Below are 25,717 nucleotides of genomic sequence, written 5' to 3' on the forward strand. Positions count from 1 at the left end.
TGAGAGAAATTGGAGAGGACACCAAAAATTGGAAAGACATTCTGTGTTCATGAATTGGGAAAAATCAATATTGTTAAAATGTCCATACTACTCAAAGTGATTTATATATTCAGTGAAATCCCTATCAAAATCCTATTGACATTCTTTACAGTACTAGAAAAAACAATTCTAAAATTTATATGGAGCAACAACCTTTTCGCCCAAGAAGAGCCAAACATATTTTGAGCAAAAAGAAGCATTACTAATCTGACCCCAAAATATAATACACAGTTATAATAATCCAAACAGTGTGATACTTAGACCAGTGCAACAGAATAGAAAGCCTGGAAGTATACCCATGCATTTTTAGCAAACTCTTTTTACTAAAGATGCTCAGAACAAACATTGGAGAAAGAACAGCCTATTCAACAAGTGGTGTTCGGGAAATTGGATATCCTCATGAAGAAGAATGACCCTCATTTCTCACTAGTTGCAAAGATAAACTCAAAAATAGATTAAAACTTAAACAAAAAACATGAAACTACTAGAAAAAAATATGGGGGAAATGTTTCAGGACATGGGAAAGGGGAAGGATTTTTTGGACAAGACACCCAAAGCACAAGAAACAGAAGAAAAATACTCACTTGAGATTATGTAAAACTAAAAATCTTCCTTAGAACACAGGAAACACTCAACAGAGTGCAAAGGCAACCTACACAATGGGAGAAAATATTCCTAATGTATACATTTCACAAAGCATTGGTACCCAGAATACATAAGGGACTCCAAAACTCAATAGTAAAGTATCAGATAACCTGATTAAAAAAAAATAGGCAATAGACCTAAATAGATATTTCTCAAAAGAAGACATACAAATGGGCAACTGGTGTGTGAAGAAATGCTTAACCTCATTAATTATCAGGGAAATGCATATCAAAACCACAGTGAGTTGTCATCTCACCTTAGTAAGAATGGCTATTATAAAAAAGGTTGAAAATAAAAAGTGCTAACAAGGATGTGGAAAAAATGGAACGCTTGTACACTGTTGGTGGTAATGTAAATTAGTAGAGTCATTATAAAAAACAGTATGGGATTTCCTCAAAAAATTAAAACTAGAACTAGTCTTGCTATGGTCTAGCAATCCCACTACTGGATATGTTTCCAGAAGAAATGAAATCAGTATGTTGAAGAGACATCTGCACTCCTGTTTGTTGCAGCAACTACTCACAATAGCCAAGAAATGGAAATAATACAAGTTTTCCATCAACTGATGAGTGGATAAAGAAAATGAGGTACATCTACATCATGAAACACTATTCAGCCATTGAAAAGGATGACTGAATGATTTCATAGAAGTTGAGACTGGAATGGTGGTTACCAGAATATGGGGAAAGTAAGTTGGGTAGAGATGGAGAGAGGCGGGTCAATGGGTACTAAAGTTTTTTTTACAAAGAGAAAAAAAAAATATCAAGAGCCCTCTTCTTCCTCAATTGGAGTGAGCATCAATAGAGGTTATTTAAAACTATTAGTATACTGTGTATGTGCCCCAAATAAACTTTATCTCTCACATAAATACATAGGCATGTGTCATGCTTTAGGATAGTGGAAAAGGAATAGAAAGCAGTCACATTTGTCTTCAAACTGAACTTCAGAACAAAAACAAGCATCACATGGAGCAGAAAGTCAATAATAACACCCCCACTAAAACAGAAAATAGAGCCCCTTAAGCATGACTGAGGTGAAAGGAAATGTTACAATTAATATGGAAGTATTGTGTTATTGACTAGTAGTAGGAACACAGACAAAATGAGAAAACAATAAGAAGACAGGGATATAACATTAAAATAAAAAAGCCCAGTCTAGAAGAAAATATAACTTAAGAAAGAGAAATTCATTTCATGTTTATGAAAAAGAGCATTATTTCAGAAAACTGATTCTCAAGGAGGAAATGACTTGAAGTAATGTGAGTGTGTAATAATAAAGGATTAATTGACTAACAAAAAATATTTAGGAAAATTATTATTAAAGGACTTAAAAAATAAATTGAAAACATTAAGAAACTAAAAGCCAAATCATGATAATAGGAAGAAGTTTGAGATGACCATACATATTAAAAAGATAAAAAAATGAAAGGAACTAATAAAACATACAGTCCAGTATCTGTAGTTTGTAGCTGTGGGTTAGAGATTTAAATAAGTGAAGGAAAAGTATAATGAATCAAAAGGCCAAATAAAATATTAAAACCCCTGAAATAATTATTAGATTTTAAAATCAAAATGAACACCATGATCCAGAAAAATCTGACAGTGAATGTTGCAAACCAAAACATTTTCTCTTTGCATAGCTGAATATTTAAGCAATTTTCAAAAAAAAAAAAAGAATTAATTAGGTGTGCAGGAAGAAAAGTGAACTGGGGTGGTGTGGGGGAATTTAGAAGTCTAGTGTTATACCTCCTACTGGCTCCAGTAATATTTTAGACAGGGGGCTAACAATCAAAGATTTTCAAAAGAAGTCTAAACCGACTCTATAGCCAGTCAAGATATAATCTCTCTCTCTCTCTCTCTCTCTCTCTCCACACACACACACACACACACACACACACACACACACTCTTGAAAAGATAGTCCTTTGATACCAAAGATTTTATTTTTTCCAATTTCCTGAGTTTGTGATTTCGGGAAATGTTTTTATTTACTTTTCTCTTTATGTTTGTTCATTTCATTTAAATCTTTTATTAGTCTATAAACGTTTAATACTTTTTTAAAAAGTGACTTCGGGGGATAGGGAGGGCAGCAGAATATAATTGACACTAGGATTGCTATATGTATACACATGGATGTACAACCAATGTGATCCTGCAATCTGTACACATGGAAAAATGAGAATTCATACTCTATTTGAATTAAATGTATGATATGTCAAGATCATTGTATTGTCTTGAGCAACTAATAAAAAAAAGTGACTTCTTTAAGCGAAAACTTCATTTGATGATAAGCAATTTCACTACACCTTTCCATTCTAGTCAACCCTTATAGAACATTTCATTAATAAAACAAATATGCTTTTGTGTATGTGGCATTTCACCTGTATTCTTTCAAGGTAGGAATTTGTTATTCTTTGCGTTATCAACCATACCTGGCATATACATGTACTTGATACAGGATTATTGAGTGAATAAATGCATAAATGAATGAATGAATGAGATAAGTAACTTTTAGGCAACAACATATACTTTGCCTTTTACTTTGGTATATTTTATCTCTTTGAACAAAAATCTATTTTAAAACAAAGCAAATAAACAAGAGTAATATACATTGAATTAAAAAATCAAACAAACCCTTAAGAAATTTTTACTCAGGATGGGTATGTAGCTCAGTGGTAAAATGCTTGCTTAGCGTTTGCTAGACCCTGAATTCAACCTCCAATCCCCAGTACTGAATTTTTTTTAAGTAAATGATTACTTGCAGAAATTTTTCTATATTTGCAGGTATAGTCTTTCAAAAGTTGAATTTGAGACACTGCAATTTCCATTCATCCGAACATTTGATATTTGGCCAAGGTTTTACATAACTGTCCTTCTGATAACATGGTAATGGATTGGGCCTGTATTTTATTTGCTTATTATACAGTGTGATGATATAACTTTACTTTGTTAATAGTCATTCCTTGGTTTCCCCAGGCTTTCATGTATTCTGTCTTACACAATTTGTGTCTTGCAAAAGTTATCTGTACGCCCAAGTTCCCCTCTAATCATCATAAAAATCATCATGTATCTTTTCTAGCACTTGAACTGAGGGGAAAAAAGCCCTGGTTTGAGTACAATGGAGACAATCGCAAAAGGTTGAAGACAAAAGATTCTGCAGAAATTAAAGGAAAAGCTGCTAAAGGGCATGACAGCTCTTTTTGTTATTTTCTGGGCTGTAATTTATGAAATCAGTTTTCATTTTGAAAGTTCGCTAATTTTCTCCCACTTCAGTCTGTGATGTAGCTCATGAGTATTGAAGACAGACAGCCCCTCAAAATGATCCAATCAGGTGGTATTTGTAAGAAAGCTGCAGGCTGTTACTTGGATGTCTTAGTGGCAGACTTCATAATCTCCTTTCTTTAGCTAAAGAAAACTGTTTGTTACAGATTCCTAAGTTCAGTTCACCAAAATGAATTCAACAAATTGTTTTTGGAATTAGGTATTGTCTCTGAATTCTAGTTATAAATGACTTGTTTACACTAAATTCCCAATCCCATATGGTCCAGCTTCTCTGGGAACACATGTCTCTTAGCAGGCTTGGGTGTTCTTAGGAAAAGAGGCTGTCATAGTTTCTCTTTGGTATTAAAACAGATACTTTCAACTTTTTTGTATTTTTAAATGTGGGCTAGCCAACATATGGAAACAAGCTAATTGTCCCGCAGTGGATGGATGAATTAGAAAATGCATCGTATGGACATGATAGAATATTATTCAGCCACAAGAGAAAAAAGAAAGCTTGTGATTTGGGACTACATGGATGAACTTGGAATACACTATATTAAGCAAAACATGCCACAGAAAAACAAATGCTGTTATGACCTCACTTACATGTACTTATATATGAAATCTAAAACAAAAACAAAAACAAAAACTCATAGAAACAGAATGGTGGTCACCAGGGGCTGGGAGTTAGGGAAAATGGAGAGATTTTGATCAAAGGGTATAAGCTTTTAGTAATAAAATGAATTAATTCTGGAGATGTAATGTATAGCATGTGAATATAATTAATAATAATGATTACAAACTTGAAATTCACTGAAAATAGATTTTAATTGTTCTCACCACACACAGCTATTGGAGGTGGTGGATATGTTAATCAGCTTGGTAATCACTTCATAGTATCAAAGCATCATACTATCTACCTTAAATGTGTATAATTTTATTTATTAGTTATACCTCAATAATGCTGGGAAAAATTAAATTGAAAGAATCCATGAGGTGTGGAAGCAATGAGGACTCCAGAAGTAAAATTTATAGAGAGGGAAGAAGTTTTAAGTTGTGAGGATTTCAAGATTTTCATTTCCGTGACGTCATTCTATTCCTTAATATCAGTTTAGAATCTGAAGTAGGTCATGCTTTTGATAGACAGGATTCTTAACAAAAGACAGAAAAACAAGGAAATTTTTGATGGTCCTACAATGAAGAGCAAAAAAAAAAAAAAAAAATTGTAACATTAATACACTGGAATGTTTTTATGGTTTGGATGAGAGGTGTCCCCAAAAAGCTTACATGTAAGACAATGCAAAAAGGTTGGAGGAGAAATGATTGGGTTATAGCCTTAGCCTAATTAGTGAATGAATGCCTGATGGGATTAACTGAATGGTTACTGGAGACACTGCACAATAGTAATGATAATAAACAAAAACAAGCTATTGTGCAGTGTCACACTGTATGAAAATGCCACATTTTAAAATCTTTTATTGGACATATGGATTATTTCTAGGTGCCAGCTGTTTCGAATGAAGCTGTTTGGATTTTTGTACATGGACTTAGTGGGTACAGGCACAGATTTACCTGAGTCTGTACTGAGGAGAGAAATTGCTGTGGCATATGGTAGTCTATGCTCAGTTTCATTAGATAATGTCATTGAGTTCTCCAAAATAGTTGCAAAAAAATTTCCTGTCTACTAGCAATGTACAAGGTTGTATTTTCTCCATTTCTTCACTTACACTTAAGTCAGTTCTTTTTATTTAAACATTCTGAAAAGTGTTTGATTATGATCTCAATTCAAGTTTAATTTTCACTTTTACAATGAGTAATGATAATGATGACAGTTTCTTTTCATATAATTTGCAAATTTTCTGCTCATCTTTACCATTTTAAAATTAACATTATCTTTTCCTTATGGATTTTTAGGGGTGCATTATATATTCTGTATATTGACACTGTACCAGGTACTTGTACTATACAAACTTTCCATGTCTGTGGCCTGCCAATTCCAATTTTATTTATTTATTTAAAATAAATATTTTTTTAGTTGTTAATGGACCATTATTTATTTTTTTTTAATTTATTTATTGACATGTGGTGCTGATAATTGAACCAAGTGCCTCACCCATTCTAGGCAAGTCCTCTGTCACTGAGCCACAACTCCAGCCCCAATTCCAATTGAGAAATGAAAGTACGATGTTAATAAATTTTAGTGAAATTCAGATGATTAATTTTTAAATGTGTTATTCAAGTATAAAATTTCAAATGTCTTTGTTACTTAAGATCACCTTTTCTCAGATCTTTGTGCTTTCATGTAAGTTGTATGTTGAGCTCATCTATCTACAACCCCCCAAAAAAAAATTTGCTGAGAGGTTGATATCAACTACATTGAATTTATAGGTGAACTTTTAGTGACACAGCATCTTAATAATATTGAGCCTTACACTGAGCTCTCCAGTAATTGAGATATTCTTTAGTTTCACTAAACTAAATGGTCGAATAATAAAAACTCAGACTGTGACTTGTCAAACCAGAGTTTTAGTCTTGGGTGTTTTTTCCAGTCTTCACTGAGCTAACTCTCATGTCTGGAGTTGGCTATTTGCTGAGATTGGCTGGCTATCATCCACTGCAGAGCAGCTCAACTCCATAGGTTTCTCCCATCCATCAACAGGATAACTTGGGCAAGTTCTCATGGTGAAAGTAGAGGTGCAGAGGAAGACAAGTTCAACAGTGAAAATATGTTTAAAGCCTTTGCTTGAGTTTCATTCCCTCATAGCCCACTGGTCAAAGCAGATCACATAGCTACTCACAGCGTATAAGTTTGGATACAATCCCTTACCCAAAATGGGAGAGGACTTGAAAGTTATATACACAGCATACAGACATAGGAAGGGGTGAAGAATCTAGGTCATTAATGCTATCTACAATGCTTTTGTAAACCTGATAACTTCTGTTTCTTTTGGATAGATTGGTTATGTTGTTAGTACTATGTTAATAAAAGTACTGATAAAGGACATGTGTTTTATTTCTGATTCTTCTCTTTTGGAAGGACCTAAGGATTTTTAAAAATTAATTAATTTATTTATTTTAATTAGGTATATATGACAGCAGAATACATTTTTGTTCATTGTAACCAATTGCAGCACAATTTTTCATTTCTCTGCTTGTACATGATATAGTGTCACACCATATGTGCAGTCATACATATACCTAGGCTAATGATGTCCATCTCATTCCACCATCTTTCCTGCCCCATCCCCCTCCCCATCTCGCCCTCCTCTTTGCCCAATCTTCCATTTTTCCCATGACCCCTCCACATTATGGATCAGCATCCACTTATCAGAGAGAACATTCGGCCTTTGGTTTTGGGGATTGGCTTAGCATGCTTAGCATGATATTCTCCAATTTCATCCATTTACCTGCAAATGCCATGATTTTATCCTCTTTTAATGCTGAGTAATATTCTATTGTGTATATATACCACAGTTTCTTTATCCATTCATCTATTGAAGGGCATCAAGGTTGGTTTCATAGTTTAGCTGTTGTGAATTGAGCTGCTATAAATATTGATGTGACTGCATTACTATAATATGCTGATTTTAAGTCTTTTGGATATAGACCAAGCTGAGGATATTTTTGATGGATATAGAATTCTAGATTGACAATTTTCTTCTGTTTTTTTTAATTTTTCCTGTTGTCTAATGAACAGTCTGCATTTACTTTATTTTTGTTCCTATTTATATAAGTGTATTCTTTTTCTTAAAAGTAAACTTCTAATTTTAGAGCAGTTTTAAATTCACAGAAAAATTATAAAGATAGTACAGAGAGGTTTCATTGCTTCCATATAGGCAGTTTCTCTAATTATGACATCTTATATTAGCATTGTACATTTGTAATAATTAATTAAGCAGTATTTATTCATTATTAATTAACTATGCTCATACTTTAATCAGATTTTTAAGTTTTTACATAATGTCCTTTTTCTGTTCCAGGATCTCAAACCATGGTTAGTTATCATATCTCTATAAGCCCCTCTTGACTAAGACAATCTCTCATACTTTATTTATTTATTTTTTTAATATTTGTTTTTTAGTTGTTTTTTGGACACAATAACCTTTTATTTTATTTTTATATGGTGCTGAGGATTGAATCCAGTGCCTCAAGCATGTTAGGTGAATGCTCTACCATTGAGCCACAACTCCAGCCCCTCAGACTTTATTTTTTATGACAATGTTTTAGAAGTCTTGATAATTTTTAGAAGCACAGTTGTTTTAGTCATTTTTTTTTTTGCTTCTGTGACCAAAAGACCTGACAAGAGCAATTAGAGGAGGAAAAGTTTATTTTGGGGCTCATAATTTCAGAGGTCTCAGTCCATAGATAGCCAACTCCATTCCTGAGGGCCTGAGGTGAGGCAGAACATCATGGCGAAAAGGTGTGGTGGAGGAAAGTGGCTCAGGACATCACACCCAAAAGCAGAGAGAGCTCTTGCTTGCTAGATACAAAATATAAACCCCCAAAATATGTCCCTCAGGGACCCACCTCCTCTGGCCACAACCTACCTGCCTACTGTTACCATCTGGTTAATACCTATCAGAGAATTATGGCACAAATTATGTTATAATTCTCATAATCCAATCATTTCACCTTTAATTTTTTTTTGCTGTCTTACAATGAGTTTTTTGGGGGACACTTCATATCTAAACCATAACAATAGGTCAGGTACTTTTCAAGGATGTCCCTTTTTAAAAATTAGATGCTTTCTCATGAATAGCCTGGGATTCTGGGTATGCATGGAGGGAAAATATCAAGGTGAATCATGGAGGAAAAGCTATTATATCGCAACATGTTAAAAGGACAGACAGTCAACATGCCATATCAATGTTGATGTCAAGCCTAATTACCTGGCTGAGATAGAGATTGTTGTTTGTTTCTTCTTTGTCAAGTCCTACTTGTACTTTATCATACTGTACTATTTGGAAGGAACTCACTAGGCACAATTCACATTTAGTGAATGAAGACTTAGCTTTGTCGTTTTAAGGGTAGCTACCATTATATTTGCAATTGTTCCCCATTTTGTATTTACTTCAATAATTTATTTTTATTCATATGAATTTATGGGTAATTGCATGAATATTTATTTATTTATTTTTGCTTTGGCTTATAGTCTAATACTACTTTAATTACTTTTATGTTCATATAGTTTGAATTTGATTCATTACAGGCCATTTCAGTTGAGTCATGTCCCTTTGACATACTGTATTGCTATTTTTAGGTTGCTTAACTTTTAACTCTCAATTTTCAGAAACTAGGAGATGATTAAGGCTCATCTTACATATTATTTGCCAAAGTTAGAGAATCAGAAATTTCCTTAACCAGCCATGATTCCTTTTATTGGTAGGATGTGTCCTTCAACTTTGTCCTGCTATTCAGTATTGTATTGACTATCGCAGGTCTTTGGCCTTTTCATATAGGACAAAACTAGTTTGTCAATATGAAATACTCCAGTTTAGTTTTATAATGATGAATTTCTCTGTTCCTCAATAGTTGTTGGCATCCCTCCCATACTTTCAGTAAGATTTTCTCTTTGCCTTGATTGTCTGTAGTTTAAATATGACATACCTTGGTGTAGGGTTTTTTTTTTTTTGTATTTATCTTTTGTTCTCTGAGCATCCTGGATCTGTGATCTAATTAAGACCTATCATTAATTTTTTTTAAGTCAGCTGTTATTATTTCAAATAGTTCTTCTGTTCCAGATTGTCTTCTCTCTTCTTATATTCTAGTTATAATATCTAACTTGTTTTCCAGGCTTATTTATTTTTTCCTTGGCCATGTCCAGAATTTGATGAGCCCACCAAAGACATTCTCCATTTCAATTTTGGTGTTTTTGACACCCTTTTCTTTTGAGTCTTTCTCAGGGTTTCAATCCCTATATGTCTATAACCCACCTTTCTTGTATGTTTTCTAATAAGTTCTTTAACCTATTAATCATAATTATTTCAAACTCTTTCCCTCATAATTTCAATATCTGTTTTATATCTGTAATAGTTTCTGGTATTTTCAGACTGTCTCTATCTTCTGCCATGTTTAAGAACACACAGGGTGTATCAGATAATACAAACTGAGGCAAATAGGCCTTCAATGTGAAGATTTGTTGTTAGTGTGGCTCTGGTTTGTGCTGTGTGAAATGTTTGCTGGGTCATGTCTTTATAGGTCTTAGAGATTTCACATTCTTCTGATATCTTGTCTCCCCTGTTGACTTGAGCTTCTCTAAGCATTACTCTTCAGAGAATTTATATATCACAGTTATTTTCAATCCAGTGTTATTATATTAGAACCCTGTTGACATGGTGACAAGGTGTAGAGAAGAGGAAGCCTTCTATAATATTAGGACTAAATTTTAGTCTTTTTTTTTTTAAATCAATGCTCTTGGCCTGTGATATTCACAGTGGGTTTTTTTTTTTTTTTCCTTTTTCTTCATCATCCATGATACAGGAAGGCTGGTTGGAGAAGGCTGGAGAAAGCATAAATCTTTTGCCACAAGCAGGATAATACTCTCATCAAATTTTATATGAAGAGGACTGTGAAATAGAATGTTCTCTTGGTTTTTTATTCCGCCTCTACTACTGCTAGCACCACAGTGGGATCTTAGATCTTCCCTGCAACTCTTGGTATGCTTCCTGAAACTAAACCCCACAAAGTGTGCTCCTTATCTGAGATGGCAGCCCCTTTTCTCTCAGGCTCATCTGTACTCAACCTGTAGCATTTCATCAAAATGACCAGTTAACTGGCGATCAGTTTACGAAGTTAGTGTCTTTCACTCTGGGTAGGCAGATTTGGCTGTGACTCTCTTGATTGTCCCTCCAAATTTGGGGGATAAATGAATCCAAGAAAACTCATTGATTTTCATTTTGTTCATTTATTTTCTTTGGTGCAAGAATGAAAGTTACTACTTCTCAGAACTTTCTTGGAAAGATCTAAACCCAAAAGTTATTAAGATTTTTTTTTGGTCACTATTTCATAGCAATTTGATTAAAATCTGACTTAGTGTGGTTCCCATTGTGTTTATACTACTTAGGATTTGAACTTCTCTGATAAGTTAGTTCAAAATTTTATTTAAATTTGAAAACCATTAAATTTCTCTTTTCATATATTATGCTCTTCCACCCTTTAACTTATAAAGACCCAGATGTTACAATACTTGATATTGCCTCACACATCATTGAAGCTGTGTACAATTTTTAAAGTATTTTTGCCTATCTTGTCCTTTTTTTCTAATAAACACATAAGTTTAAGTCCATCCAGCAAATTTTTTATTTTAGATTGTTTTCCATTCTAGAAGTTCTATTTCCTGAACAATTCCCTTCTCTATACAACTCAACCTAAGTTTCTGTCATTCAAAGGTGACATGCCAGCATCCCTCAACTCCAATTCCTGTCTCCTCAACTCACCACATCCACTTGGTTGTATTTCTCATCCTCTTTATTTAATTATACCCCTTTTTTGTTGGGGTATAAAGTTGTGCTTAGAATTTGCCTCTATATGGGGAAATTTTGATCTTTGGGCCAATCCTGCTCCTTTGCTTTCTTTCAGTGACTATGGTCTTCTGCTGTTTGGTGTCCAAAATCTAGAGATTTTTTTTTCCTCTATATTTTCAAGTTTTAAACAAAGGGTTAACTCTAACCTGTTACTACTCCATAATGCCTAGAAGTTGGTATTTAATTTTAATTTTAGGTAACATTAATTAGCAAATTAAGCAAATAAAAACAAAAAATTGCTTACTTAAATAAAACACTTAAGTGAAAAGAAAAGCATTAAATGTGACTTTAACACATAAAATTATATCTTAAAAGCTTTTCTAAGGCAAGAATTGAGATTGTAAACAAGAGTAAGTGACTGTAAAACATTTTTCTTTATTTTTAATGTGGTGTCTCAAATGTACACACATCTTCATACTGTGATTTGGAAAATGAGGACATTATATTACCTCAGATGACCTCGAATGACATGTTTCATCATATATGTTTGTAACATTAATATTTGATCATGTAATAATAACTTAAAAATCATCCTGCATGAGTTCCATAGTTAAGTGGAGTCAATCTTCATCTACAATCATTTTATTATGACTTTTCCACTTGATTTTTTGTTTTGATGTTTTATGTACCTTTTAATTAGCCCTTTTAGCACTTCTAGGTTTTTGCTTATTTTATTTGTTTTTAAGAAGGTCATATACTATATTATTCAATACTATTCATGCTAATTTTTCCATTGTTTTGCATCTCCAGTTTTGTCCTCACACTAGAATGAGGTTTTGTTGGGGTTTAAAGTTGGGTAACAATTGTTGTGCATTAGAACTTGATAAACTTTGTTTTGCCATCTTACATTGACGATTTCTACAGTGACTCTAATACTATTTTGATTTGTACCTTGGTTGACTATTTTCTTTTTAATAGCAGTTTAGCTAAAACATTTTGTTGCATGTCTAATTTTACATTTTACTTGAATGCTATACATATTCTTAATTTGCCCCTTTAGTTTCTTCCTCACTTTAGTAAACATAAATATTTAATGTGTTCTACATTTCCTTTGATGAGTTTTCTACCTCAAACATACCTATTTTCCTTAACTTTATATTCATATTTATCAAGTTCTCTCTGAATGCCTTAATCAATTTGACTTTTTCCCTACATTCATAAGTTATTTCAGTCTTTTTCTCTATGAAAAGATTTCAATTTCAGTAGAGATTAGTTTTTCATTGCTATTTTTAATTTATTTGTCAGTTTGGGATTATTGATTTTTGGTGAATTTTTCATGGTTTGGCAAGTCTGCAATCTTAGTTAAATATACTGCTAAAATTTGTGTTTGAAATCTAATTTTATCAGATTATTCTTGCCACATTGTTTTAGATTTTGAAGTGATTAGGGTTAACTCTTGATCCATGAATATTCTCTTCAGAGCTGTGTACTTCACCTTTTGCTCACTGTGCTTTTCCTACTTTTTTTTTTTTTATTTGATACCTACGGAGCAGAATTCCACATCAATTTCCTTGATATTATCTATTTGGGGCTTCAGTTTAATTTTTTTTTTCTTTGAAGCAGTGTTGGTGAATTTATACCTCTCTTCCCATTGGATTTGAAACCATTTCCCTAACAGAAACACTATTTTGTGAAAGGTTGTTTTTGCCAATTATCACCTCTTCTATGGCTTAATGGAGTGGATGGTGCAGAAATGTTACAGAAAAAGAAGGGTTGTACAGCATTTATTTTTAGTATATCTTAATTTTTTTTTTCTTCTAAGGGTTTTGTTTTGTTTTCACTTACTATTTGTTATTTAGCATCCTGTGCTAGGGTTTAATTTATCTGGGAGGAAAATACCTCTAATGTGAGAGGACGTTTTTCAAGCCCAGGATCATTCTCAGTTTTGTGAATAGGTCTAATATTTCAATTTAATCAGTGAGACAGTTGCCCCATGGTTTACTACAGCTCCCCTTACTTCCCTTCTACCCTGGTAATCATTCTTTTATGCTAGTATATTAAACATATAGGCAGACTGTGATTTAGTGAAAATGGCAATTGATTGTGAATCAAAAATTCTGATTGGAAGACCTAGATTTAACACAGACTCACAAGCCCAAGATCCATTCTCCCTTGAATAATGTTTGACCAAGAAGTTGATCAGACATACTATAGTGATTCAATGTTTATAGTGGCACAATTCACAACAGCCAAATTATGGAACCAGCTCAGATGCTCATTAATAGATGTTTGGACTAAGAAAAGAAAAGATTCCTTCACTTTTAGGAATAAGATGGTGTATATATGCACAATGGAGTCTGACTCAGTTATAAAGAAGAATGAAATTATGGCATTTGCCAATAAATGAATAGAAATAGAGAACATTTTGCTAAGTGAAATAAGCCAGACTCAGATAATCATGGGTTGAATGTCTTGTTTCTTGTATGAAAGCTAAAAATAAATAAGGGGAAAAAATGGGGGAACTCAGATGTCATAAATATATAGTGGATATATAGTGGAGATCAGTGGAATAGAAAAAAGAGATAGGGAGGGAGAAGAGATGGGAAAGAGGAGGAAATGTGGAATGGATTTAGCAAAATCATACTATGTGCACATATGAATATACCACAGGAAATTCCACATTTATGTTCATGTAAAAAGCATTAATCAAAAATAAATAAATAAATAAATGAAAGGAAGATCAGTAGAGCTATGAAGGAGAATAGAGGGAGGGAGAAAGGAAGGGAAAGTGGGGGTGGGGTATGGGGACTGAAATGGAGTAAATCAAATTCCATACTTGTGTAACTTTGTTCAAATGAACCCAACTACTACGTATAATTATAATGATCTAATAAAAAATGAAAAAAAGATACACTGAAATTAAAAAGAAAAGCTGGTCAGAGTAAAGTAATTTTAGCAGTATCATCTTCACAGTTTATTTTTGCTCTATTATTTCATAACTATAAAGGTCTAAAATTCTTTAAACTATTAGGTGTTGAATCTATACTACATTATATGGGTAGAAAATTACAAAAAATAAGTCTAACATTCAAATATACTACTTACATGATAGGAAATACCTAGGTATTTAGAAGTATCAGATCTGTACCAGCTGTCTTCAGTATTAGAGCTTTTATTCATATACATACCTAGGAAAAAAACTGAGAAAAAATCTGATAATTTAATCTTTTTGTGACTCTTACCTAAAAATGTAGGCTAATAGACATTGGAGAATATTACTAAGTAAGTAAACCACTTCAGTTTCCATATTTTGACAAAATTGATGACTATGCATAAGCAAACAAGCGATTTTGGTAGTATACAAACTAAGCCAAACTATATCTAGATATTTTTTTTCTTGATTGGCATCTACACTTCTTTATTGGTGTTTTGCTCCAGACTTAAAGATGGATTTTTTCTTTTTAACTAGACTGTTCCTTTAGAATGATGGACATTATGCTATGAATTAATCCTTTTTATAGTTTCTTTTCAGTTAACTTGCAAAAAGCTCACATTATTTCACTTTTAGGAATAATAAAAAGAAGGATTTAGGGGCAGTTTGCTTTTGTCATGTGGTAGTGGCATTGTGCAATATTCCCAGTCTGATCATGCATGAGTGACTTAAGTGGAAGATTTATTATGGGGAATATTTTTCTTACTTAAAACACTCTATTCTCACAGTTAAAGTCTAAGATATGGTTCTATTTGTAAACAACTGAAGCATAATATCTGCAATACATCATGTAAAGGTATAATCACTGTCAAAGTGCCAAGGTACCATCACAGAAAGTGACTGCTGTAATTGACAGAGATGGTGATCAGGCTCCAGAACCATTTGCTGATTGCATATTCATGATTCCACTTTGTAATATGCTACAGTTCCTCTGTGAGTTATTCTAAATGGATGTTTAAACATCACTAGACTGACACTATGTATTTTGAAATTTGCAAGTCTAATCTTTAACACCTCTCTTTCTGCTTTGTCTTGGAATGTCTAACTCACGAAATGGGAACTTAGCAATGGGCCTGAATAAGAGGTTTGTGTGTTTATGCCATTGTCACAGTGCAGTCAGATGAATTTAGCCCTTTTTGAATTCATTCCTTAAAGTCTGTCTTTTTCAGCTTTAAAGTAAACATTGGCAGTCAGTTAAAACTAACTTCTAAATGCAGTAGTTCTCTTGTTAGTCCCTTTACATGACCAATATTTTAGTCTCTCTCTGAGACTGAGTACCTCTGAGAGGTACTTTATAGCTGTGGGTAATAATTACCTTAAATATCATTCCCTCAGTGGAGTCATCTCTAGTATTTTCCCCCTGTGTGACATGCCACTCCCTCCACAATCTTGACAAATCCTCTTTGGAATGTATTGACAGAATCTAAAAATTATCCTTAAATAATGTAGAAAACTGACTTCAAAATTTAAATATATCAGATCTTCCACAAAAAGTAAATGTAAATAACAGGGAAAATAAACTTTAGGTTTAATTTCTTTTCCTCAGTATGATGGAAAAAACTGGCTGGAGTGAAAAAGAAATTTAAAAAATTGCATCATAAACCTTTTCGTTATGCTTAAGTAGAGGCTGAGAACAGATGTGTCAAATCAATTAAGCATTTCAAAATATTCAGTGGAAAGAATAATTAAGTCTTTTTTTAAAAAATTAAGGTGTATTTAAAAGTTCATTCATATCATCACTTTAAGGTACTACAAGGCAGTTCAGATTGGTAAATAGGCTTTAAAGGAATAAAAATTGGAACTAAGGCACATACTTAAATTAGTTTCAAACTTTCACATAATAGTCCTCAAGGGTTTTAATTCTCTAGGAATATACACAAAAATGTTAGTTTTTAAAATTAATGTTTTGTTAAAACATGGCATAAGTATATAAAAGCAAACAAGTGTGAAAGTATTTTTAAAAATATAAATAAACAGTGCAAGCTTACAGACTGTTCATAAAGTGGACACAACCATACATTTTGAGTTTTTAAATTATTCTATAAAAATTATATGACTTTCAAAAAAACTAAGGCTACCAAAATATTCTATGTTGTCTGTTTTTTTCAACTCCTTTCCTTTAATATGAGAGTTAAGGAGTAAGTGACATAGGTTAAAATCATCTCCAAGGTAATTTTAAAGTAAAATAAAAGTGATGCTTCTCTAAGTCATTCGTCTGAAAGACACCTGGATGTAAACCAAACCAATAGGCTCTTCTGTCTGGCAGTTTGGCAAAGTCATGTTGTTAGAAGCAATTATGGGTGAGTCATGTTAATCTTAATGAAACTCGAAGGATGATCTTGGAACCCAAATTATAGTTTAATTTCTATAATTACTATTAATCTCCCAAATTAAGCAGACATAGCACATCGTAATGTGTACACATTTCCCTCCATATCTTTTTTACAGATGCTGCTTTCTAATCTTTCTATGTGTATACATCTGAAGACTGCCATAACTATTTCAGAAGCACTGCACTCCAGTCTGCATTTGAAAGACTGGTTCTCCAGTCATTTGAATCAGAAGAAAATAATCTATAAAATTCATCTATAAAAGCAAGCTAAAAAAAAATTGTCAAAAGACAACTTTCTTTTCATTTCTCTTCTAGAACCTATTATATTATTTATTTATTTTTCTTGAACCTATTACTTTTATTAGTTGCTTTATAATATTAAATTAGCGGACAAGAGGTTGGACATACTAGTCAGGGTTTAAATAGCTGAATGTCTTTGTCAAAAATTACATATAACTTTCACTGCCTCTGTCCTATATTTAAAATTGACACAGACTCACATTGAGTATAGCAAACAGTTGTTAGTTGGAGTTTGTTGTGAAATATTTGCATTAATATTTCTTTTTACTCTCCCCAATACTCACCTCTCATTTTGTTGTTGTTGTTGCTCTTTTTGCAGTGCTGGGGATGGAACCCAGGGCCCTGCACATGCTAGGCAAGCACTTTCCACAGAATTATATCCCCAGCTTTCACTTCCACTTATGTTTTAACTTTTAGAGTTCTTTGATCTGCATGAACATTCTATCTACTCCATCCAAGGCAATTTTGAACTCTGGTTAAGCTGATCTTGCTTTTTGAACAAGTCTGGTGCTGCTTATATCCCAAGCATGTTGTTTCCTAAAAACATGAATAAGACTGCCATGTATTAAAGTGAGGGACACCTGCTTGTTCTTAAACTCCAGTAACACTTGGATGAATTGTCATTTCTAATCCTTGTTGTTTTATCTGTAAGATAGGAGGAATTTCTATCACAAAGTTGTATGGAAATTGAGAAGATAAGAGAAGATACACATCTATGCTTTGTACAGTACTCATCACATAGTAAAATACTTAATTTTTTGTCCCTTTTTCCTTTTTAGTGAAGCTAGGTAAACAATTAACTGACTGATGCATAAAGTAAAAAGAGTTGAAATCTTTGAATGATTCCACATCTGCACTGGCAAAAGAGGAATTTGTGGTCCCTCAAACCTCTTTAGTGAGGTTGACTCCTGGAGCTAGAAAAGCATGTTTCTCCCCATGGGCCAGCTGAATAAAAAAAAAAAATTCTTTTGTGACCCCTTTCTGCAAACTCGAAGTGGCTGAAGATACAGGGTGGTCCCCACTTCTCTTGAGGCATCCTCTTTGCTTTATGTACCAATGTCCAGTCGTGGGTGGCTCCAGGTCTTCTGCACCTCCCAACCATCTCCACAGACCTTCTCTTCTTGCCTGAGACTTCCAACTCATCTCCTCCAGCCCAAAACTATGGCACTTCACCTGTCTATTCACGTTCTTGATTTTCCGTTGCTGTTTCCATACAGCTGTCTATTATTTTTATTCATTTATTCTTCCTAAAGCTGTTTATTCCATGTCCTCTATATGAATAGTTTTGTATCAGCTCCCAATCCTCCCCAAAAGGATGGCAGAGTACCTGACTACAGGGAGCTCTCAGTCTCTATAAAGGTGTTATGGAGCAGTAAATCACATAAATCTATTCTGGTATTTATACAACAAACAGTTACTGAGTTCCTGTTAAGTGTCAGGCACATTTTAGGAGTTTTGAATCAAACATTTAACAAAATAGACAAAATTCTCACCCTTTTAGAGTTTATGCTCCAAAAAAGAAGCATGATGATAAGCAAAGTTTCTACATAAACATGTAGTATAATAGATTGATTACATTTTTTTGTTTCAATTAATTAATTATCTTACTATATCCAAAATCCTTGGATATGGTGACTTTGCACAACTTTTGAATTTAGGCTAAATTTGTTTTGGAAAATAGAATGCAATGGTGGTAACAGTTTGCTGTTCCAAATGTAGTCCCCTCAAGAAGGCTTGCCCAATTTTGCCCTCTCTGAGTGCTACTCTCTGGTAAGAGCAAGCCAAAAGTCCATCATGAACCAGACTGTTGTTACCCAGCCCAATAATGGACCTCAGCTTATGTGAATCTGATTCAACACTAACCCACACATGATCCTGGTTATCCATAGACTCACGAGTTAAAAATAAATGTTCATTATTTTTTATCATTAAGACATTGTAATTAATTGCAGGACTGATGCTACCTCCCTAAAGATTTACTATAAAGGTCAGTAATTAAGACTGTGTGATAATGGTAAACTAATGGGCAAATAGATGGAAGGAACAGGACAGAGAGTCCCAAAATAAACCTGCATAAATATAGTTGATTGACCTTTGACAAAAGAGCAAAGGTAATACAATGGAGAAACATAGCCTTTTTCAACAAATGATGTTAAAGCAACTGGAAATCCATATGCAATTAAGAGAATCCAGACACATAACTTACTGCCTTCACAAAAATTAACTCAAGAATGGATCACAGGCCTAAGGGTAAAATGCAAAGCTACAAACCTCCTAGAGGATAATATAAGAGAAAATCGAACTAATCTTGTGTTTGGCAATAAATTTTCAGACAGGATACCAAAGGCAAAATTGTGAGAAAAAAAGAAATGATAAACTGAATTTCATTAAAATTTTAAAAATTTCTGCTCTGAAAGACTCTATCAAGAGAATGAAAAGGCGAGGCACAGGTCAAAAGAAAAGATTTCAAAGATCTATTTGATAAAAGACTGTTACATAAAATATATAAAGAACTCTAAAACTGGATAATGAGGAAATGAAACACTCAAGTTAAAAATGGTACCAAGACTTTAACAGACACCTCACTAAAGAAGAAGTGCAGATGGCAAATAAGCATATAGCAAGATGCTTAACAATATATGTCATCAGTGAAATGCAAATTAAAACAGAGAAATGCCACTATATACCTATCAGAATGGTTGAAATATAGAATACTGACAACACCAAATGCTGGCAAGATATAAAGCAATAACACCTCTGATTCACTGCTGGTGGGAGGTCAAAATGGTGAGCAACTTTGGAAGGCAGTTTGGTAGTTTCTTACAAAATTAAATATACTCTTACCATCTGATCCAATTGAATTCCTTTGTATTTACTCAAAGGAGTGGAAACTTGAGTCCACATAACCACCTGCATATAGATATTTAAAGCAATTTTGTCCAGAGTTGCCAAAATTTAGAAGCAACCAAGATGTCCTTCAGTAAAAGAAAAGTTAAATAAACAGTGGCACATCTGTAAAATGGAATATTATTCAGAGCTAAGTGTAGAAATGAGCAATCAAGCCATGAAAGGACATGAAGGAAACTTGAATACATAATGCAAAGCAAAAGAAAAGGCTATACTTTGTATGGTTCCCTCTATATGGCATTCTAGAAAAGTCAAAACTACAGAGACAGAAGAAAGATCAGGACAAAGGTTTAGTAGAAGGAGAAGTGAACTTGAAGAGCATAGAGGAGAGAGAGAGAAAATACAATACTATAATAATGGATACACATCTTTAAATGTTTGTCCAAGCACATAGAATGCACAAAACCAAGAGTGATCTCTACTATGCCACATATGCCAATGAAATACATAATGTACACATTCTTGAAGAATATTTTGCATTTACTGAAATAGTAAGTTCCCATTCTTTTCCACTCTGCTGGTGATATGTATAGACTTTAGGCCATAACCCTGAAATAAAGAAGACATGCGAGGAACCATAGCAAACTAGAACAGTTTTGATCCAATTAAATATAAGAGAATAAAACTTTACTCTTGTAAAACCATTTGTTTTACTACCATATAAAGTAGTACAATTTGACTGATAAAGAAAATGGTAGTTATAAAAAAGAAAATGGTAGTTATAAATAGGATTCTGAGATAAATCCTACAATACATGAGACTAAAGGCAAGTCTTCAGCAAGTACTTATTGAAGGCTTAAAAGATAGCAAATTATGTGTTTCAGTCAGCTTTTTTACCTCTGGGACTAAACGATCTGACAAGAATAACTAGAGGAGAAAAGGCTTATTTGGAGGCTTGTGGTTTGAGAGGTCTCAGTCCATAGACTCTATTCCTCAGAGCCTGTGTGGTGGAGGAAAGCAGTTTCAAACATGAAGATCTGAGAGCAGAGACAGCTCTTGCTCCCTGGGAACAAAATATAAATCCCAAAGACACATCCCCAGGGACCCACCTCCTCCAGCTACATTCTACCTGCTTACAGTTATCATCAGGTTAATCTCTATTAATGAATCAACACACTGATTAGGTTAAGACTATCATAATCCAATTATTTCACTACTGAGATTTCTTGCATTGTCTCACACATGAGATTTTGGGGGACACCTCACATCCAAACCACAGCATCATGTTAACCAGTGACAGAACATTTAATCAGCAACAGAAAGAAACTGTCATGAATCCTAGTTTGGAATACACATAACATGTTGATGAATACATGATGTAAGGAGTTGCTATTTGATATATGTGATAGGGCACTTCAAAAAATAGATTGACATCAGTTCTCTCTCTTTTTCAGAAAATGACACTATTTCATTCTTCTTTATGGTTGACTAGAACTTCATTGTGTACATGTACCACGAGTTCTTTATTCATTTATTAGTTGATGGAACATCACAAGTCAGACACAGAAAGTCAAGGGCCAAATATTTCCTATTATATGTGGAAAATAAAGAAGAATATGGAATAGAAAAGGGGAATCTCATGAAATCAGAAGGGAGAACTGCAGAGTAGAGGAAGGGGATCAAGATAGAGGAACTGCAGAGTGAAAGCAACCAAATTATGCCATATGAAAGAATGAATATATCATAATGAATCCAACTTTTAGATATAATTATAATGTACCAGTTAAATTAATAGAAGGCAAAAATAAATATAGGAATGCAGGCATGTCTTTGGAAAAATAGAGAGAAACTAAGAAAAGTATTAGGCAAACATGATAGAAAGGAAAAGAGAACCCCTAAATTTCTGGATCTACAGTAAAGAAAGATGCAACCATCAAAACTAATGGATGTGAACATGATTGAGAAGTGCTTTGCAAAACTAAGATAAATTAATAAAGCTTTAAAACAATGACTGAATAAAGGGAATGACAGTTATATTCTCTATAATTTCTGAATAAACCAAATTGACCCCTGATAACTTTTTAATTAGTTAAAATGGCTTAATTAAAAGAAACTAATAGTTGGTTTTTTCACATTATCCTGAAAGATTCAAGATAATGAGTAGATAACTTCTAAAGTATGTCTCAAAATAATTTTCAGTTTGGCTATTGGCTTGTAGAGATAATTGCCTTTTTGGATTTTTGTTTGTTTGTTTGTGGTGCATGTACTAGGCATGTGTTCTACCACTAAGCTACATCCCCAGTCTGTAATTGCTATAAAATAGGTAAAAAGCCAAAGAAAATTTTTCAAAGAGTTACCCTGGCAAATGAGTCATTGGCTAAAGACAATGACACTATTATTGAATTGTATTTGCAATAAAAAGAACAAACTACTGGAACACAAAATAACCCGGATGAATCTTAACATCATATCAAGTAAAAGAAGCAAAAGAACATGTCCTATATAAAGCCAATAATATGAATTTTCTAAAATAGACAACTTCTAATCTCTTGACAGAAAGCTGATCAGTGAGTCTGATACCAAGATAAGAGTTTTGAATGCTGAAGGTCAGAAGGGAATTGTTTGAGAAATAATGAAATGTTTTACATGTTAATTGTAGTGGTGATTATAGAGGTCTGTACGTTAATCAAATTTTATGTAACTTGGCACTTAAACATTTTATTTTATGCAAAAATATCTCAAAAGGTGATTTAAAAGGAAAAATTGTATTAGTGTGAGATAAGTAATATGGGGGTGACATATTATTTCATGTAAAGTGGTAAAGAAAGTTTCTTGGATAAGATGGCATTTCACTACAGACATGAAATAAGCAAGAGAGAAAGTAAATATATTGGTGAAGAATATTCTATGGAGCAGAAAAAGAAAATATATATGCCCTAATAATAAAAAAATCCAGCTTGGTGTATTTGAGGAATACTCATGAGACCAATGTGGCTGGGATGAGGGAATCTAAATGAGTGGTAAGAAATGATGTTATATAGGTGATAGTAAGATAGATGGGGAAGGGCAGACAGAGTGCATTCAAAGATGGGTAGGCTTACTCTGAATAAAAGGGACTGCTATTGGAGAGTTTGGGCAAAATAATAACATGGCATAACCCATTTTAATGGAATTGCTGCACCTCTTATGTGGAGAATAACGTCAGAACATATCATATGGGAAATGAGTCTTTTTTTTTAAGATCTTCAAATTCAGGTTTATTTTTAGAAAATGAGTATTTGTTCATGTTCCTTGAGTTAACTTGACACTCAAGATGTTCTATGAGCACATTTCAGAGTAAATTCATTTACTAAAATGAAACACTCAAATTTTCTATTACCTTGACATTTTAGAGACAAAAATTTATTTTCATAGATGTTGAAAAACTAATGAAGTGAACAATTATTTTAAAAACTTGGTATAAAAACCATAATCCAAATAATTGCAGTGTGGTTATAAATGTACATCCACCAAAAAAGACTTTGAAATGAGTATACATGATATATATATATATATATTTAAGGGAATTTGGTTGTTGCTTTAAGAGTAATTTTTCCTCATTTTGTATGTGAGTAAAAATAGCACAGACCCAAGAACAGCCACATGGTGCCATCAGAGAACATAAGTCACAAAACACGTGATTAACAAAACAGTATCAAGTCAATACAAATCAGTTAATTTTGCTAATGACTGTCACTCGTAGTAAAAATAGACAATGAGCTCCCTTCTGGCAGAATTAGCAATCATGTATCTAATATGGAGCACAGAAATCATAGTAAATAGAAAGTGGGAAAAGAACAAGAAGAGTAGCAACAAGGAGGCAGAGGAGAGAGCTCTGTAACCATGGTTCACACACAGACTCAGCATTTAGCCAATCAGCAGTGTGGAACTGGAAGACAACACTGCAAACGTAACTAAACACACATCCCAGGAGGTTCCACACTCAGGTAACAGCAGTCCCAAACACCTTTCTGGAGAAAAAGTCAACCTATGACAATTGTTATCCAGGTAGTTACTGGGGAGTCCACTTACATTTTCAAGTCTTTCTTTGGCCAGTCCTGGTCTTTCCTTTTTTCGATGACAACTTAGATTCCTTCTTTTAAAAAATACTTTAAAAATTAGTAGTTATTTGAAAAAAAAATGGCTTTCTGAGTGAAAAAGACTCATTTCTTCCCCTTTAAAAAATGTACTGACTTCAATATAGCTGTGTTTACCCTTTCTTGGGAAAAAAATATCCTAATTATTTCCACCAGCTTATATATTATCAGTAGCAGAAAAAAGAAAAAGAAAACACTTTTCTATATCAGCATAAGGTAGTAACATTCAGCTAAAAATGAACTTTTATCAGCTTCCTCCATGACATGACTGCTACAAAAATTGGTCTACAAAATTCATTTAACAAATAAATATTTCCTTATACTCTACTATAGACTGGGGATCCCTGGGAAGTTAAAATCAACTTTCTGCCATAAGCTTTATAGCCCATTATGGGAGATAGACATGTAAGCATACAATTAAAACACCTAAAGAGTTGTTTTTTTGAGGGGGGTGTGGTACTGGGGATTGAACTCAGGGGCACTCAACCACTGAGCCATATCCTGAGTCCTATTTTGGATTTTATTGAGAGACAGGTCTCACTGAGTTGCTTGGTGCCTTGTTGTTGCTGCGGTAGGCTTTGAACTGGAGATTCTCCTGTCTCAGCCTTTCAAGCCCCTGGGATTTTATCCCTTCTTTCCTCTGATACCTGCCTTCCTCCTTTTGTTCCCCTACTTTTTCTTCCATCCTTCCTTCTTTCCTTCTTTTTTATAGGTGTGTGTCTCTGTACCCAACTCCTAATGAGATTTTGAATTTTCTGATCCCAAGACACCTTTCCATCACTCTCAGATTTGGTGGTTCTTGTTTAACCTCACTAGATCACCTTACACTCATCTTCATGTGGCCAAGTGGCCAAAGGTCATTCATTTGTTCATACAATAAAGTTTTGAGTGCCAATTAGTATATTTCACTGCCTTAATTGAGTTTATCTCTTGTTTTTGGAGAAAGAAAACTAAGCCATTAATAAAACCTCAAGCAGTAGTAGCTGTTAAGAAGAAAAACAAACAGGGCACAGGAATAAACAGAGATTTCTATGGATAGATATGTTACGAAGAACCTATTTTAGGAAGTGACATTAGTTAGAGATCTGAAGAAGATTGTATTGGTTTTCTATTGTTGTTGGAACAAATTGCCACAAGCAGCAGCTTAAAACAACACAGAGATTGCAGGTGACAGGTCTGACAAGGTTCTCAGAGGTAAACTCAGATTGTCTTCCTCTTTGTCCTTATTGAAGAAGCTCTGTCTTCCACCTCTAGAGGCCATCCCCCTTTGTCCACCTATGGGTGTAGTCTTTTCATGCTGTAATTCCCTGACATTTCTTCCATCATATCTTTATCAGATAATCTCACCTTTTCAAGTCTGTAATGTTAATCACATCTTCAAAGTACCTTTCATCCTGTTTGGTAACAAATTCACAGACATGAAGACATGTATTAAGCATAGGGTATGCTAGAGTGCCCACCACAGAAGAAAAGATAGACACACACACACACACACGTATATCTATATCTATATCTCTATCTCTATCTATCTATCTATCTATCTATCTATCTATATATATATATATATATTCTATGTGTGTGTGTGTCTGTATGTAAAATTATTCTGTCTCCAGAAAATAACTTTTAAGGTAGATTTAAACATGTATAAATACAGTGGAGAACATAAAAGACATATAATTCAATCTATCAGACTAGTATGCC

Source organism: Marmota monax, unplaced genomic scaffold (assembly GCF_021218885.2).
Source record: "Marmota monax isolate L192 unplaced genomic scaffold, Marmota_monax_Labrador192_F-V1.1 WCK01_AAM20220418_F8-fsc00033, whole genome shotgun sequence".
Taxonomy (NCBI): domain Eukaryota; kingdom Metazoa; phylum Chordata; class Mammalia; order Rodentia; family Sciuridae; genus Marmota; species Marmota monax.